This window comes from Anabrus simplex, chromosome 3, assembly GCF_040414725.1.
Source record: "Anabrus simplex isolate iqAnaSimp1 chromosome 3, ASM4041472v1, whole genome shotgun sequence".
Taxonomy (NCBI): Eukaryota; Metazoa; Arthropoda; class Insecta; order Orthoptera; family Tettigoniidae; genus Anabrus; species Anabrus simplex.
In genome coordinates, this window is record NC_090267.1 from 312,842,458 (window position 1) to 312,860,380 (window position 17,923).

Here is a 17,923-nt window from a genome sequence, read left to right on the forward strand (position 1 = left end):
CTTTGTAGCACGTTCATGATCATTTAACTGAATTTCGGTGAGTGGCTTCATAGGAATATTACTATTCAGAATACGACCGAGACGAACTGCATCACTTTCAAGTCTTTCTAAAAATACTTTAGCAGCATCATGTCCTCGATACAGCTCTAACTTGTTAAGCGTACTATCGTAACTACACTTGATGTAATACGCGAAGCTATACGGGACATGCATGTGCGTAGTATTAGTGAAAGAGTTGTCAGGATTAGGTGAGCATGTGTTGCATGGCGTGAGGATGGCTTCAAAGTCTGCATAAATCACGAACGGTACCCACATCTGCTTGTGAAAATTTGTAAATTTTAAAACATTATTGCCTGTAGTAGGTATCTCTGTACGTACATGATTGCAGTCATTCTTGGAATGCTTCGTTAACTGATCTTCATTTCTGAAATACTGCAAGCATCCATCACATAGCCACTTTTTGTTACACCTGTTTGACAATTGACTACCAACAAGTCTACTCAGATTTTTAATCCAGCAAAAGTGGCTATTCTCACTGTTTTCAATATAGAGTAAATTAACATGAGTACTCTTCTTATGACATGTATAATACAGAGGACCTACTACAGACTTTTTCTCTACACCATACACATTAATACTAATGTTATTTAGTTCCTCAAAGCGCTTAATATCTTTTAACTGTACGGGAAATTCTATACTATCGAAATTTAGCTGCGTTGAATAGTGTGGATAGGATGATGTTCTCTTAGCTACGTCTGATTTCGCGGGATTTAAAGCCGACATCACCGCCCATGCAAAACATGCTTCGTCATTGTTTCGGATGTTTACAACAGCTTTTCTTTGCTGAATCCATGTCGGCAGCTCAATGTGCGAAGATCCGCGCATAGGATTGTACTTATTGATGTTAACTTCTAGATACATTATCTCAACTAAAGCCCATCCTGATTCCTTTTCCTGAAATTCCTCGCTCTTAGTTGAAATAATGTTCGAGACATCCCTAAGTACATCACCAAAATTAGTCGACTGACTTATGACAAAATTCTTCGTATTAAATGATTTAATGTCCGTTATTTCGGATTCATCCGTGCTTTTAATGTACAAGGCGAAAAGTTCAAAATTAACTTTAAATAAACTATGATTGGACAAAGATTTAGCAAGAAGCTGTTGTACATCCGGTTGAACGCAATTTAAAAAGTTTGAAGTGCTCTGAAACTTTTGACTGGTGCGAATTCGGTAACTAGCAATCCTACTTTTAAATGCTGTATTAATTTCCTCGATGTTTGCGTTACTACCACTTCTACACGCATTATTTTTATGCGCATTACTCCGTAAGTGCCCCTGAAAATGCGAAGATGGTACATCAGTGTTACAGTGCTCGCAGTGAATAGTTTGAAGTTCATGATTTTTTCTAGGTTTTTTACTACTAGTACTTTCTACAGCTACATCAGTAGCTGCACGCTTTTCCCCTACTACTACCTGAGGGCAAGTAGATATTTGATGTACCTCTGCTAAGTGATCCTCATATCGCTCTACGTTAGCGAAATACACACTACAAACTTTACATAAAGCTGATGTTATGCTAGGGTGTTTTGATTTCATATGGCGCGTGAAGTTATCACGCCTTGCAAACGTTACATTACATTCCTCGCAGCAGGGGGACATCTGTTCATGATTTTTTCTAGGTTTTTACTACTAGTACTTTCTACGGCTACATCAGTAGCTGCACGCTTTTTCCCTACTACTACCTGAGGGTGAGTAGATATTTGATGTTCCTCTGCTAAGTGATCCTCATATCGCTCTACGTTAGCGAAATACACACTACAAACTTTACATAAAGCAGATGTTATGCTAGGGTGTTTTGATTTCATATGGCGCATGAAGTTATCACGCCTTGCAAACGTTACATTACATTCCTCGCAGCAGGGGAACATCTGAAAAGAGAACGACCGATAGAGATTAGGTGAAAGTTACGGAAGAAACCAAGTTTCAGCGTATAGAGGTTGGACATGGCTGTGAGTTAGGCCTATAGCATGAGGATTGAAGAGAACGACTAAAGTTACGATGTTCGGAAGAAACCAAGTTTCAGCCCGTTGAGACTAGACATAGCTATGTGTACGTGTTTGAAATTATACCACGTCTATAGTATGAGGATTGAAGAGAACAACTATTTATCAATAGACTAAAGTTATGATGTTTTAGAAGAAACCAAGTTTCAACCCGTTGAGGATAGACATAGCTATGTGTACGTGTTTGAAATTATACCACGTCTATAGTATGTTGATTAAAGAGAACAACTATTTATGATTAGCTTAAAGTTACGATGTTCGGAAGAAACCAACTTTCAACCTGTTGAGGGCAGACATAGCTATGTGTGCGTGTTTGAAATTATACTACGTCTATAGTATGTAGATTAAAGAGAACAACTATTTATCAATAGACTAAAGTTACAGAAGAAACCAAGTTTCAGCCCGTTGAGGGCAGACATAGCTATGTGTACGTGTTTGAAATTATACCACGTCTATAGTATGTTGATTAAAGAGAACAACTATTTATGATTAGCTTAAAGTTACGATGTTCAGAAGAAACCAACTTTCAACCTGTTGAGGGCAGACATAGCTATGTGTGCGTGTTTGAAATTATACTACGTCTATAGTATGTAGATTAAAGAGAACAACTATTTATCAATAGACTAAAGTTACGATGTTCGGAAGAAAGCAAGTTTAAGCCTGTTGAGGACGGACATAGCTATGTGTGCGTGTTTGAAATTATACCACGTCTATAGTATGTAGATTAAAGAGAACAACTATTTATGATTAGCTTAAAGTTACAGAAGAAACCAAGTTTCAGCCCGTTGAGGGCAGACATAGCTATGTGTACGTGTTTGAAATTATACCACGTCTATAGTATGTTGATTAAAGAGAACAACTATTTATGATTAGCTTAAAGTTACGATGTTCGGAAGAAACCAACTTTCAACCTGTTGAGGGCAGACATAGCTATGTGTGCGTGTTTGAAATTATACTACGTCTATAGTATGTAGATTAAAGAGAACAACTATTTATCAATAGACTAAAGTTACGATGTTCGGAAGAAAGCAAGTTTAAGCCTGTTGAGGACGGACATAGCTATGTGTGCGTGTTTGAAATTATACCACGTCTATAGTATGTAGATTAAAGAGAACAACTATTTATGATTAGCTTAAAGTTACAGAAGAAACCAAGTTTCAGCCCGTTGAGGGCAGACATAGCTATGTGAACGTGTTTGAAATTATACCACGTCTATAGTATGTTGATTAAAGAGAACAACTATTTATGATTAGCTTAAAGTTACGATGTTCGGAAGAAACCAACTTTCAACCTGTTGAGGGCAGACATAGCTATGTGTGCGTGTTTGAAATTATGCTACGTCTATAGTATGTAGATTAAAGAGAACAACTATTTATCAACAGACTAAAGTTACGATGTTCGGAAGAAACCAAGTTTAAGCCTGTTGAGGACGGACATAGCTATGTGTGCGTGTTTGAAATTATACCACGTCTATAGTATGTAGGTTGAAGAGAACAATTATTTATGAATAGCTTAAAGTTACAGAAGAAACCAAGTTTCAACCTGTTGAGGGCAGACATAGCTATGTACGTACCCCGCGTGAGGATTAAAGAGAACAACTATTTATCAATAGACTAAAGTTACGATGTTTTAGAAGAAACCAAGTTTCAACGAATAGAAGTCAGACATACCTTAAAATCTTCGCGCTGCAAACTGTTACTCGGATGTATAAAATGCGTGCGTTCAAGCCTGAAACTCAAATAATAATATTCTGCTCGTACCTAAAAAAAGAAGAAACATATATGAATGTAGTGTAGGATGCATCATCTAACCTAGTTACCTTTACAACTCAAAGTTCGAAAACATACCTTTTTAAAAAAATGCACGTGCTGCAGACTGTTACTCGGATGAATAAAATTGCGTACTTTCGAACGGTACCTAAAAAAAAGAACAAACATATATGAATGTAGATGTCTAGCGTAGAAGTTGCTTTGCAAATAAAAAAAGTAACTAACAGTTCTACCTTACCTTAAGATAAAGGCTGAAGAATAATATTCACTGCAGACGGGAGATGTGTGTGTGTGTACGTAATAAACGCATACAGAGAACTGTGAGCACTTCGCGCAGACTGCAGCGGCTAAATATTCTGCTTGTTACCAACCGGATGTGAAAAAATCGCTGACAAACTGCGGGTACAGTCGGAACGATTGCAACAAGAGCTCCCACCTGCAGGCTGACGTATTCGAACCTCCTGTTGATGCCGAGGTGTCAGAATTTAAGAGTTCGATCCTTGGAAAGTTAGCGTGTGATCCTCGACTTCTCGAGGGTACATACGCGGTATTCCTTACCTGTAGGTATCGAGCTAAAGCTAGATCATGTAATGACGATCGCGCAGGCCCACTCGCCTAGCATTTACGGCTTCTAGTTCGAACCCGCTATCCCCGAAGTAGCGAGAATGATTGAAGAATGTTGAGGGTGATTCATTTGTCGGATGGAGGCGTTAAGCTATGTGCAGGCTTCTTCTAGTCGGGGTACGCGATTCAAATCCTGGTAACTTATGCCGTCGGGAAGGGCATCCGGCTAGATCATGCAATGACGATCGCACAGGTCCCTCGCCTAACATTTACGGCTTCCAGTTCGAACCCGCTATCTTCCGAAGTAGCGAGAATGATTGAAGAGTGTTTGAGGGTGATTCATTTGTTGGATGGAGGTGTTAAGCTGGCTTCTTCGGTAGGAGTAGGCTATGTCGGGATATCGATTTAAAATCCTAGTCAGGAGGGGCAGCCGGTCGTAAAACTATGGTGTGAGGCGGGGTGTGCAAGAAAGCCAGCATTAAGTAAGGGCTGTTGATGGGGACGTTAAACCTTGTGCAGACTCCTTCGAAAATGATTTTTTGAGTACAAGACTTGACGGTGATTCATTTGTCGGATGGAGGCAATAAGCCTTGTGCAGGCTTCTTCAGCGGGAGTAGGCTATGTGTCGGTACCGGGATATCTAGTTATAAAACCCGCTACAACAAATTTATCACGTATACTGCGATTTAAAATCCTAGTCAGGAAGGGCAGCCGGTCGTAAAACTATGGTGTGAGGCGGGGTGTGCAAGAAAGCCAGCATTAAGTAAGGGCTGTTGATGGGGGCGTTAAACTATGTGCAGGCTCCTTCACCAGGAGAAGCCTACATGCAGGTACCGTGCAGGTTCTTTCGATAGGAGTAGGCACTGTGTGTGTTTTAACCTGTCCGTACAATCATGATATTTTACGTTAGGAACTTACATAGGCTAAATGCTACACATTCCGTGGCAGAGCCAGGAATCGAACTCGGACCTCCGAGGGTAGCAGCTAACTACTACACCACAGAGGAGTACTATTTCAGAATATTTTACAACCTTAATTAGTACTGTGTTTTAAGAGCTTACATGGGACTCAGCTAAGAAGACGTTCGCGAGTTACAAGCACGCAGTGTCCTCGTTCAAGGTCGAGCCGGAAGATACGTGTACAATTTCAGCTAACACACGCATTCCACACAACTCGCTCAGAATGACTGTGCCGATGCTTCAAGGACTGTAGAACAAATCTATAGCCTACAGTATGCATGCCTCTCACCCGGTAGTCTCGGGTTCGATTCTCTTGGGAATAAAAATGTGTTTAAATCGCATGAATTTGTTGAGTCATCCTTCCTGATGCAAAACTAGCAGTATCTAACCTCATACACTATAGTTTTCAACCGGTTGCCCCTTCCTGGCAACTCGGATTAAGAATCTGTTTTACAACGTCTAACACGGGGAATCGGGGATTTACAGCTGGATGCACTTCTTAGATTTTAAATCACGAACTATTGTTTTACGGCCGGATGCCCTTCCTGACTCAAAACTAAGATTTTTAAATCACAAGAATTTGTTTTAAGACTAGTCGCCCTTCCTGATGCAAAACTGGCATTATCTAGCCTCTCACGTCATACACTATTGTTTCGACCGGTTGCCCTTCCTGACAACTCGGATTAAGAATCTGTTTTACAACTTCTAACACGAGAATCGGGGATTTACAGCTTAAAGATGGCAGATGACAGCTGTCAGAAAAGCATATAGGTTTGTAAAGCACGTAGAATTTGCCGCCACCACATAGAGTGTAGCACCGAGGTTTGTGATGCAAGATGGCGGATGACAGCTGTCAAAAAAGCACATGGCTTTGTTTCTAAAAACAAGAGCACGTGGAATTTGCCGTCACCCGGCAGCACGGTGATTAAAGATGGCGGATGACAGCTGCATATGGCTTTGTTTCCAAACAAGAGCACGTAGAATTTGTCGTCACCACATAGAGGGCAGCACGGTGATTAAAGATGGCGGATGACAGCTGTCAAAAAAGCACATGGCTTTGTTTCCAAACAAGAGCACGTGGAATTTGCCGTCACCCGGCAGCACGGTGATTAAAGATGGCGGATGACAGCTGTCAGAAAAGCACATAGGTTTGTAAAGCACTTGGAATTTGCCACCGCTACATAGAGGGCAGCACTGTTCTCAAAGATGGCGGATGATAGCTGTCAGAAAAGCACATAGGTTTGTAAAGCACTTGGAATTTGCCACCGCTACATAGAGGGCAGCACTGTTCTCAAAGATGGCGGATGACAGCTGTCAGAAAAGCGCATAGGTTTGTAAAGCACGTGGAATTTACCACCACCACATAGAGGGCAGCACTGTTCTCAAAGATGGCGGATGACGGCTGTCAGAAAAGCGCATAGGTTTGTAAAGCACTTGGAATTTGCCACCGCTACATAGAGGGCAGCACTGTTCTCAAAGATGGCGGATGACGGCTGTCAGAAAAGCGCATAGGTTTGTAAAGCACTTGGAATTTGCCACCACCACATAGAGTGCAGCACTGTTCTCAAAGATGGCGGATGACAGCTGACGAAATTGCCCGCAGCACAGTGCTCAAAGATGGCGAATGACAGCTGTCAAAAAAGCACGTGGCTTTGTTTCCCAACAAGAGCACATAGATTTTTTCAAATTGCCGCCACCACATAGAGTGCAGCACTGTGCTCTGTTGATTAAAGATGGTGGATGACGGCTGTCAAAAAAGCACGTGAGTTTGTTTCCGACCAAGACCACGTGGAATTTACCACCACCACATAGAGGGCAGCACGGTGCTCTCTTGATTAAAGATGGCTGCTGTCACGTGGAATTGTCTGCCACCACAGGTATCTAGCTAAAGAGGGCAGCACTGAGGTTTGCGATGCAAGATGGCTGCTGTCAAAAAAGCATTTTTCAAATTATCCGCCACCACAAAGAGGGTAGCACTGTGCTCTATAGATTAAGGATGGCGGATGACAGCTGTCAAAAAACACGTGGCTTTGTTTACCTCGCGCTAGTTAGGTTAAGTTGGTAGCACTAAGGTTTAGACCCGTCAAGATGGCAGCACTGCCGATGACAGGTGATGAATTTTGCAGCTACTGCGATATAGAGGGCAGCACAGTGCTCAAAGATGGTGGATGACAGCTGTCAAAAAAGCACGTGGCTGTCAAAAAACACGTGGCTTTTTTATCTCGCGCTAGTTAGGTTAAGTTGGTACTACTGAGGTTTAGGTCCGTCAAGATGGCAGTACTGAGGTTAGCGATGCGTTGTTGTCTGTCAAAAGCACGTGGCTTTGTTTACAAATCTGTCAAAAAGCACGTGGCTGTCAAAAAGCACGTGGCTTTGTTTACCTCGCGCTAGTGAGGTTAAGTTGGCACTACTGAGGTTTAGGTCCGTCAAGATGGCAGTACTGAGGTTAGCGATGCGTTGTTGTCTGTCAAAAAGCACGTGGCTGTCAAAAAACACGTGGCTTTGTTTACCTCGCGCTAGTTAGGTTAAGTTGGCACTAGTGAGGTTTAGGCCCGTCAAGATGGCATCAGTGAGGTTAGCGATGCGTTGTTGTCGATGACAGCTGTCAAAAAGCACGTGGCTTTGTTTACAAATTCAAATTTCCCGCCAAAATTCAAATTTCCCGTGGGCGGCGGCGGCGGAGGCGGAGGCGGCGGCGGAGGAGGAGGCGGGCGGAGGCGTGCGGCGGCGGAGGTGCCGCAGAACCATCCAATTATACTACTTGGGAAGATTGGAAGGGATAGGCAAGGGATAGGGAAGGAACCGGCCGTGGCCATAAGTTAGGTACCATCCCGGCATTTGCCTGGAGGAGAAGTGGGAAACCACGGAAAACCACTTCCAGGATGGCTGAGGTGGGAATCGAACCCACCTCTACTCAGTTGACCTCCCGAGGCTGAGTGGACCCCGTTTCAGCCCTCGTACCACTTTTTCAAATTTCGTGGCAGAGCCGGGAATCGAACCCGGACATCCGGGGGTGGCAGCTAATCACGCTAACCACTACACCACAGAGGCGGAGTGAAAATCATAAGTTCCCGAGTACAATTATGACCGAGATGAGGAGTGTAGTTAAAACATGGAGGTTGATCTACACTTCATCCGGCTCATTGGCTAAATGGCCAACGCTGAGGGTCTTTTCAATTCCCAGCTGGATCAGTGATTACAACCGCGTCTGGTTAATTCCTCTGACTCGGGAACTGGGTGTTTGTGTTTATACCAACGCCCACCTCTTCAGATACACTGAACGCACTACACTGCCAACAACTACAGGAACGCGCAATAGTGATATGTCCTTCCATCAGGAATGGCACCCGGCCGTAAAAGCATGCCATATCGTTTCATCTCCGACCCTGTATTAGAAAACGGAACTAAGTAGACAGACATACATTATTATTATTAGTTTGAAAAAAAGTTTCGGATCTAAGAGAGCCACAGCTAATTGAATAAGAAATTGGTTCTTTCAGCACTACCATACCTCGTGATAGCCACCTATTGCGGTCTAAAATGCCAAGAATATCTGGTGAGAGTAGAGCCTTCGTGGCTCAGACGGCAGCGCGTCGGCCTCTCACCGCTGAGTACCGTGGTTCAAATCCCGGTCATTCCATATGAGATTTGTGCTGGACAAAGCGGGGGCGGGACAGGTTTTTCTCCGAGTACTCCGGTTTTCCCTGCCATCTTTAATTCCAGCAACACTCTCCTGATCATTTCATAGCATTTATCAGTCATTAATAAATCACTTTGGGAGTGGTGACCCCATTGTAATAATAGCCTATATATGGTTCATTCATTACATCCCTGACCCGGTTGTAGGTTTTCATTTCCATTTTCATCTGCTGAGAGGATTCAACGTGCCGATCAGACCTTCGGGCTGAGCAGCGGTCTCTTGGTAGTCCATGGCCACTTGGGGCTGTTGCGCCAAATGTTTTTGTTTGGTTAGCGTTTTGCAGTACAGCAAGTATTCTAATATCGTAATAATTGACGTTTCTGTGAACTGAATCTGGATATAAGTTAATCCATTTTAAATTCTGAGTTAAATTAATTAGAAATCTATGGCAACGACAATTCATCACTGCGGCCGAGCAGATCGCCACATCTCAGTGTCCGAGAGCTCGTCAAAACAAAATAAGGGGATTGCAGGTTATTCGAGATTCGAACTGCGGTCGCGTTTGTGAGAATTCAGTGACTATGTCACTCGGCACTTAATGCGTTATGCGTCTTATGGGTTTTCATGTCTTCATAAAAGACATCGAACTCAGCTAGGCCCGAGCATGTGATCTTGAGTAAAAGAAGCTAACACACTAACCACCAGCCGGTGCCAGTCTTTTAACATGACAGAAAACAACGGATGAAAGTTCGGATAGGTTCAATCGAACCGCAAATTGAAATATCTTACCTAGAGACACCGGGCTCTATTGCCGACCAGTACAAGTATTTTAATTTTGGATCGAGGGCTGGAACGGGGCACACTAAGCCTCATGTGACCGACTAAGTTGGAGTCGCGGTTTGGGTCACATAACTGTGAACTCTCATTTGTTAGATGGTGGGTTACAACTCCACAGTTGACAGCCCTGAAGATGGTTTTCCGCGGTTTCCCATTTTCACACCAGGCAAAAATTGAAGCTGAACCTTAATTAAGGTCACAATCTTCGTTTACAATTTTAGCCCTTTCCTTTCCCATCGTCTCCGTAAGATCTGTCTCTGTTGGTGCGGAACAAAAGCCTCGTGAGAACAACTGGTGAGATAGAGTACCCGATCATGAAAATCAAACAATAAGGACAAGGATGCCGTCACTCTGACCACATGACACTCCACTATTAACCTTCCTTTAGTCGCTCACGGAGATTTCCTCCGGGCCGATTACACTTTGCACGGTACTGAACTTCTCAGTTGAACTGTTGGTCTCCCCACTCCCATACCTTTTTCCTTCATTTGGACTCGTCCTGTCAGCATTTCGGCGCGATCCTGCATTCTGTGAGCGAGTGTGGGATCATTGTTGTGATAAGTGACATGACTTGGACGTTTCCTCCGTGTGCAAATAAGCAAAAAACATTATAATTTTAGTGCATATTATTTATTTTCTAGGTCGATGACTTTGTTGTTCTGTTCTTCTAAACGTATTTTAGAAAAATATTATTTCATATTTCATATGATGTGATCGTCGTAGGTAATATCATAAGTCCATTCGTCACAGTTAAGGTCTACAGTCTACAGTCTACTGATTTTAGATCAAACAAACTGTGTAAGAATAACCTACTAATACTTAAAAGGGTTTCTTTTAATTATACCGAAGAATACTGCAAACAAACATGCCAAAACATCATCTCAAAGGACGAAAATTACGCGCATTTTTAGCCCCGGAGGTTACCTCCGTGCGCGACTAGTAACGTAATAATTTTCGCGCGACTAAACAAGGGTTAACAAGGCCATCTGGATGGGTAACAGTCATCTTAGCAGTTCACCTTTATACACTGTATTGTCCTGTATGTTCATTGTATCTTCGGTATCTCAGAGGCTTGCTGCTCCAAGTCAGATTGTTTCGATCCCGCTTCTGCTCTAAATTCACCTTCAGTGTCCGCTAACATATTATGAACTCAGTGCTCGGTAACTATCCCTACTTATATGGCAATCCCTATGGATACAAGTTCCAGCTCTGTGGCTGTCTCTTATTAATATGCTCGCATTCGATCCCCAGACGGGTTTATTTATTTATTTATTTATTTATTTATTTATTTATTTATTTATTTATTTAATTATTTATTTATTTATTTATGTATTTATGTATATCGTGTCGGAAGCAGAGTTACCTATAAAAATGTGCAAAATAAAAAAATAAAAAATTGTCCACCGAAGGTTCAAACTGTGGTGCACCAGAAATTAGAAACGTTGAGTGCATTCCTTGTCGCCTCACGTAGACGGGTGAATGCCAAAGATATTCCAAGCCTCATTTGCTTCCGTGAATAGGTGGAAGAATATCCAATTCACGATCTCAAGTTCGTGAGTTCGACTCTAGCCAAGGGGGAGCATAATTCTTGTTCAGTCTGTGGTTTTGACATGCTAAAGGACCTCACCCTCATGTGAAAATTTAACTACTCAGGTTTAAACACCCTGCAGAAAAGTTCTACTTTCACTGCTAGACAGCATCATAGTCGGGAGGTCGAAATTGGTAGGAATAATTATGATGTCTATATATCAGGGGTTTCCAATTTGCAAGGGCTCGAGAGCCATTTTGGAAACCTTAGTCATGTTCGCGGGCCGCACATGACTAGGCCGATTTTCGTAAAATTCTGCAAATAGTACAGACGCACCGTTATGACATAATATGCATAGTTCAATTGAAATGAGGGTTTGATCATTTTAATTGCTTAAAACATTATTTTAAAATCGCATAAAAGAGTTAAATTTGGAGCCGGGCTGAGTAGCCGAGACGGTCGAGGCGCTGGTTCAGTCCGGTAGTATTTGAAGGTGCTCAAATACGTCAGTCTCGTGTCGGTAGATTTACTGGCACGTAAAAGAACTCCTGTGGGACAACATTTTGACACCTCGCCGTCTCCCAAAATCATCAAAAATAGTCAGTGGGACGCAAAAATAATAACATTATCACTTGAAATTTGGATTTTAAATGTTTTAAAATCAAAAATAATCTGTTGAGAAGAAGTGAATACTTGAAGAGAGGAACTAGTATTAAAGAATTAGTTCTGACTTGGGTCTATAAGGTGTATAAAAAAATACGTTTTTGAACGAGCATGTGGCCATGTTTGCGGCCCGCGGGCCGCCATATATTCTATATCTGGTGACACTTTTTTTAAATATTTTAATAATTTTTTACTTTTACCGATATTTCCTTTTTTCTCATTCTTTCCTTGTTTTCGTTTCATTTTCTGCTTAATGACGACACACACACCCAGTCCCCGAGCCAGCGGAAATAACCAATTAAGGTTAAAATCCCCGACCCAGCCAGGAATCGAACCCGGGGCTCCTTGAACCAAAGGCCAGCACGCTGCCATTCAGCCATAGAGCCGGACTCACTTCAGAAGGTCTGCATTGCGCTAGCTGAAGTGACATCGAATTTTGTAGGCCTGTGATGATAACAGACCATGTAAAGTCTATAATGCGATGTTGTACGATTCTTATCACTTTTCTCCAAGTCTCTGTGCGACTCGTTGGCTGAATGGTCAGCGTATTGGCCTTCGGTTCAGAGGGTCCCGGGTTCGATTCCCGGCCTTGTCGGGGATTTTAACCCTCATTGGTTAATTCCAATGGCCCGCGGGTTGGGTGTTTGTGCTGTCCCAAACTTTCCTGCAACTCACACATCTCACCTAACACTATCCTCCACCACAATAACACGCAGTTACCTACACATGGCAGATGCCGCCCACCCTCATCGGAGGGTCTGCCTTACAAGGGCTGCACTCAGCTAGAAATAGCCACACGAAATTATTATATCCAAGTCTCTAATCTCTGCAGACCTGGTAACAATAATGATGTCACTGATGAATGTTGTTATTGTTTCAGGTTGCCCTCGGACGAGTTCTTACGTCCTCCACTAAACCATTGAGTTTAACCGAAAGAGAACCTAGTTTCTCCTCGTTGATGGTTGATAGAAACAGTGTTCTGGCTGGTGAGTTTCGTGAGGGTCTGGGCCATGTGTTTAGTAGAGCACCCCGCGCACAAGGAGTGGAAGGCTATTCTTACAAACACAAGAACAAGAGCTGGAGCTGGAGCAAAAAGATGAATGTTGGAAACAGAGGCAAGATTACAATAGGGTAGAAGTTTGAATGAATTAAATAAATAGGTGTTGGGGAGACGCTTATTACAACCCTACACCAAAGCATAGCAGATCACACTTATTATATTATTGTCCGCCTCTGTCGTGTAGTGGTTAGTGTGATTAGCTGCCACCCCGGAGGCCCAGGTTCGATTCCCGGCTCTGCCACGAAATTTGAAAAGTGGCACGAGGCTGGAACGGGGTCCACGCTGGAACGGGGCCCACTCAGCCTCGGGAGGTCAACTGAGTAGAGGTAGGTTCGATTTCCACCTCAGCCATCCTGGAAGTGGTTTTCCGTGGTTTCCCACTTCTCCTCCAGGCAAATGCCGGAACGGTACCTAACTTAAGGCCACGGCCTCTTCTTTCCCTCTTCCTTGTCTATCCCTTCCAATCTTGCCATCCCCCACCAAGGACCCTGTTCAACATATCAGGTGAGGCCGCCTGGGCGAGGTAAGGTCATTCTCCCCAGTTGCACCCCCCGACCCAATATCTCACGCCCCAGGACACTGCCCTTGAGGAGGTAGAGGTGGGATCCCTCGCTGAGTCCGAGGGAAAAAAACAACCCTGGAGGGTAAGCAGATTAAGAAAATTATATTATTGATTTTACGTTCCACTAACTACTTGTAAGGATTTAGGAGACGCCGAGGTGCCGGAATGTTGTCCCGCAGTAGTTCTTTAACGTGCCAGCAAATCTACGGACTCGAGGTTGACGTAATATCACCGGGCTGAGCCATGATCGAACCTGCCAAGGTGGGCTCAGAAGACTAACGCTCTACCGTCTGAACTACCAGTCCGGCATTATATTTACCCTTGGACGTCTGGCGGACTATATCTGTTCCTCTAAGGTAATTTAAGCCATATTCTTAATCCACAAGACGTGCTGGCCACTCGTTTTACGTGATGCGCTGTAGACCTACAGTGCCATACACCGTGCTGCGTACTGAACACTATGTCCGGCCGTGTTGTGTTAGTAGACCTCCTCTGCAAAGCTGAAGATTGTGAGGGTGAATCCTGCACAGTTCGTTGACATGATGTGTTTGAAAGTATTTGAACTTCTTGCTGTACTGATTCTCGTACATCATACGTAGGTCGAGTCATAAGTCATGGCAACTATTTTTTTTCTCGCGAACAGAAGACAACACGGAAAATCTAAGATGTGCATTTGGAAACGTGCGGTATGTATTTACGTATGATGCCACTACATGGTGTATGCAAACAACAGTGTGGGTCTAAACATGCACTCAAGTTCAGTGTGTGGGTGAGAGGGTCACAAAATGGAAGTCAACAACGGTGGGGATGGGAGGTTCTACCACACCCGCCTTATTCGCCTGATCTGAGCCCATGTGATCCCCAACGTCAAGAAGCCATTACGTGGACAACGATTTGCTAACAAAGAGGACATCGTAACAGCATTTCGGAGAGATGTGTCACACGTTAGCGATACACATGCAGCGAATGGTATTCAGCGCCTGCCCCACCGCTGGCAACGCACAGTGGAAGACTTGGGTGATTATTTAGAAGGTCTGTGACCAGTGGAGACCTGTCCTTTGTACGTAGTCTTGTGTATTTGCTGTCTATACCAAAATAAAATAATGTTTACCAATGGCCTGTATTCTGTCACTCTCCTACGAGAATGTCCTGAAGTCAGAATTTGTCTTCAGGCACTATGCATACGTACATGCCATATATTTCCAAATGCATGTCTTAGATTTTCCGTGTTGTTTTCGCGAGAAAAAAAAAGTTGCCATGTCTTATGACTCGACCCTCGTAAATATTCCAAATGAAGTATATCGTCGTTGCCGGGACAAAACCTCATATGTGATAATATTTTTTGGAGATATACTGACCCGCAGCACATACATTATGAAGAGCGAGAATGCCTTGACTACTGTATATTCGCACAATATTGCACCTTAGAAGACAGAACCTTACCGGCCAAAGTTCTAAGCTAAAATATTTGTTTTTATGGCGTAAATAACGTATACAGTTGAATATAATATGTATTTTTGTAATATCAAATCATTTAAATTCTTTGGTTACTTATGCGTAGTACACTACACTGTCAGAATGGAGAATGAATATGTACACAGTTACTTTCCTATCAATTAAAATTAGCGTTAGCGAGCAATGCACCTGGCTGGCTTTTAACTGGAATATGATTACGTTTTTGACTCTGTTCGGTTTAAGGCAGCCAATATTAAGAGAGATTATACTGCATTTGGCAATGTAGCCAAAAGCTAGATAGCATTCACATGTCGACATTTTACTTCCGCTATTTTGGTAGCTAATATAAATTTATTTTCTTCGGTTGTACACCTGTCAATGGGTGTTCGTGGATTAAAATCGAGGTTGCCCGTGGCAAAAATGCATCAGAATGTTATCGGGGATTACGTGAAGCCTGTGACGAGAATGCATTACCGTATAGGACGGTTGCACGATGGGTCAAGGCGTTTCGTGCCGGTTGGAATGAGGTCTTAGAACACCCCCCGTACTCACCAGACATGCGTCCTTGAGACTTCGATCTGTTTCCGAAGTCGAAGTAACCCCTCCGAAGCCGCCGATTTCCTGACGTGACACCTGTATTCCGCGCAGTAGGGCGTTTCGTCGCTGTCATCAACAGAGAACGCCTTGCCAACGGTCCCCGACGGCTTCTCGACAATTGGCAAAAAGTGACTTTTGCGGGTGACTACATTGAAGGAATGTACCGCAATTGCATTTTTTTGCTAGTGGCTTTACGTCGCACCGACACAGATAGGTCTTATGGCGACGATGGGATAGGAAAATCCTAGGAGTTGGAACGAAGCAGCCGTGGCCTTAATTAAGGTACAGCCCCAACATTTGCCTGGTGTGGAAATTGGGAAACCACGGAAAACATCTTCAGGGCTGCCGACAGTGGGATTCGAACCCACTATCCCGGATGCAAACTCACAGCCTCTAACCGCACGGCCAACTCGCCCGGTAATTGCATTTCTTAGTTAATTAAATATTGCGTACTATCAATATTGTCACTATTGTATTTACAGCTCTCCTAGTTGTAGGAAATTTTCGGTGCATGTGTACTAGTCCTAAAGCGGCTTTCACGGTGTAAGCCACATAGCCTATTCTTAATTTTTGAGAGAAAAATGTTTCCTCGTAAAAATAAAGAGGCAATTTATTTCATTGCATCTTAACCGTTTGAATTAGTTTCGAATTTCAAGGTTGGCAATCCTATATATTTATGTAGGTCTACTGGTTCTTAATTTATAAAATCACATATTGCATAACTGTTTTTCATACAAATTCGACTTCGGCGTAAACAAATTCTAATAATAGTTATCAGTTTGTTACTCACCTGTCCAGAGGACTTGGTGACCTCTCTGAGGATCTTCGTCTACCTGTGAAAAGAAGAGAAAATAAATGTAAGGCATTATGTTAGAATTATCATAAAATATGTCTCAATGCTTAAGGTACTGTATATAGGGCGGAGAGCCTAAGTAAAGGGACGGAGTACCATATTCCAACAAATATTTTTCGTACCAGTCCTTAAGGGACTTTAGCTGCGATGTTCGTCGTCTACAGAGAACTCGCTTGTCATCACTCCCACTCTGTACAGGGTGACCCAAAAGTCTGTTAAAATTTAGACCAGGCAATACTTCACGGAATAGAGGTAATAATTGACACACATGGTTGGCATGACATGGGGTTTTATTCGTAATAAAAATGACCAACATGTGGCGCTGGGCAGCAACAAGTCAGGTACAATGGCCAATGACACCAACAACGAGTGCATAAACAGGCCAACAGATGGCGCTGGACAGCAACACGTCAGTGATGCCGCATGGGACCTACGGTAAATAAAAGCAGCTGTCGTGAGAGAAGGCATCAGATGCGCCTGAAATCGCGGCATGCCATGCTTGGCCTCCCGGGTCCCCCAACCTCAATCTGTGTGATTATTGGTGGTGGGGTTACCTGAAGTCGCAAGTCTACAGCAATCGTCCTCATTAGGGGTGCTAAAGGACAACATTTCTCATCATACCTACGGATATGCTGAACAGTGTTGTCACAACATTATCCCTCAACTACAGGTATTGTTGATGAATGACGGCCGACATGTTGAGCATGTCTTATAAAGAACATCGTCTTTACTAAACCTCGACTGTTATGCTAGTGCAGTGCATCGTATGAAGCGCCATCTGTTGGTCATTATGTATACTTTCTTTTAGTGTCAATAAAACCTCATGTCGTGCCAATCATGTGTGTCACTCATTACCTCTCTACCTCCGATATTCTGTGAAGTATTGCCTCATCAAATGTTAATGAACTTTTGGGTAACTCTGTATAACGAAGTACAAGAAACTGTATTTCTCTGGGCGTGGCATGTCATGGGAAAAATATTTGCAAGTATATACACTTAAATAAATATCCGTAGCCTGTGGTAGGATTCGTTACGTAACCATGGGTACAGACTACAGGTATGTTCATTCCGGTTCTAGGACATTTGGTACCACCGGACATTTCGTACTACTTGATCGGCTGATTGCCTGCGAAGTGTCAGTTAATGACTAAAATATTTAGGAGAAGACATTCCTTACCACTTGAAAGAGTGGGAAGTACTGGGAAGTTAAAACGATAACCTAATTAATGAATTCATTTGTATATCCATTGTCCACTAGTGGCGCAGAAGCCTCCGCACGGTGTGACTACTGATTTGACTGGCACACGTGTTAATTCTTACCTCATATTCGTCATTCGCGGGAACCTAGCTACTACCATCTTTCAGTAGTT

General features: G+C 43.0%; 1 protein-coding gene across 1 annotated transcript in view; it reads right to left on the reverse strand.

Moving 5' to 3' along the window:
• Positions 1–16,524, reverse strand: part of Sox102F (transcription factor Sox102F) — a 669,258-nt gene extending 652,734 nt beyond the window's left edge. Inside the window, exon 1 of the mRNA XM_067143137.2 lies at positions 16,491–16,524. The gene's annotated coding sequence lies outside the window, so the exon portion shown is untranslated. The remainder of the gene's footprint in view (positions 1–16,490) is intronic.
• Positions 16,525–17,923: the final 1,399 nt, after the last annotated feature.